This window comes from Monodon monoceros, unplaced genomic scaffold, assembly GCF_005190385.1.
Source record: "Monodon monoceros isolate NGI ecotype Baffin Bay Population unplaced genomic scaffold, NGI_Narwhal_1 Super_Scaffold_21, whole genome shotgun sequence".
NCBI lineage: Eukaryota > Metazoa > Chordata > Mammalia > Artiodactyla > Monodontidae > Monodon > Monodon monoceros.
The window spans coordinates 49317791-49318678 of NW_021703778.1; the positions used below are offsets into that span (position 1 = coordinate 49317791).

The following is an 888-nucleotide window of genomic DNA, read 5'->3' on the forward strand; positions in this document are numbered from 1 at the left end:
CGCCGGCTCCGCGCGGGGGCCCCGGCTCGCTGAAGGTCAAAGCCGAGGCGCGCGGCGCGCCGTGGAGCTCCCCTCGCGCGGGAGGGGCGTGGAGGGCCCGGGGAGCGGGGCCGAGGGTCTGCAACCTCCAGGCACGGGCGCGCCGGGGGCAGGCTCGCTGGCGGCGTCCCTCTCTCTCGCTTGCCTCTCGAGTTCGCCTGGTGCGCTCGCTCCTCCTCGGGTGTTTTTCCTTTTTTTTTTTTTTTTTTCCGCTCAGCAGAGTTAATGCTGGTAAACAAGAGCCTCAGCCTCGCCGCGCCGCTGCCGCCGCCGCTGCCACACACTGGGGGCTCTCGCGCGCGCGCTCTCGGGGCCGCGCACACTTGCCCGCGCGCAACCCGCCCGCGCGCACACTGGAGCGGCCACAGCCGCAGCCGCGGCGCGCGGAGGGCCCGGCCCAGGCCGGCGCGCGCCAAGAGCCGGAGCCTGGGATCTCAGGGCAGTGCGGAGCGGAGCCCGGGCGTGGGATGCGAAGCTGCGAAGCACCGCCCCCGCCCCCTGCCCGCGCGGGCACACGCGCGCGCGCCCACACGCTCTCGCCCCCACCCGCACTGCGCCGGCCACCCTGCACGCGCCCTCCCCTCCCGCAAGACTCCAAAAACAATGCCTCCGGCGCCTGTCCGGGCACAGCGGAGGAGCTAGCAGGGGAGGGGAGGGGAGGAGGGGCTGGGGTGGGGGGTGGGGGCGGGCGGGGAGTGCGGGGCCCGAGAGGTTCATTGAAAACAACAACAGCAAGGCTGGAAAACGCGTTTCCCCAGTTCTTGAAAAGCTTCATTGTTTCTTGCAGCTGTTGCAAAAGAAATAAATAAGTGCGTGCATGCGGCATTTTTTCGCAGCCTGCTGGAAAGC

At 70.3% G+C, this 888-nt stretch overlaps 1 protein-coding gene across 1 annotated transcript in view; it reads right to left on the minus strand.

Annotated features, from left to right (window-relative positions):
• Positions 1–234, minus strand: part of IGF1R (insulin like growth factor 1 receptor) — a 308914-nt gene extending 308680 nt beyond the window's left edge. Inside the window, exon 1 of the mRNA XM_029237078.1 lies at positions 185–234. The gene's annotated coding sequence lies outside the window, so the exon portion shown is untranslated. The remainder of the gene's footprint in view (positions 1–184) is intronic.
• Between the last annotated feature and the right edge of the window lie 654 nt (positions 235–888).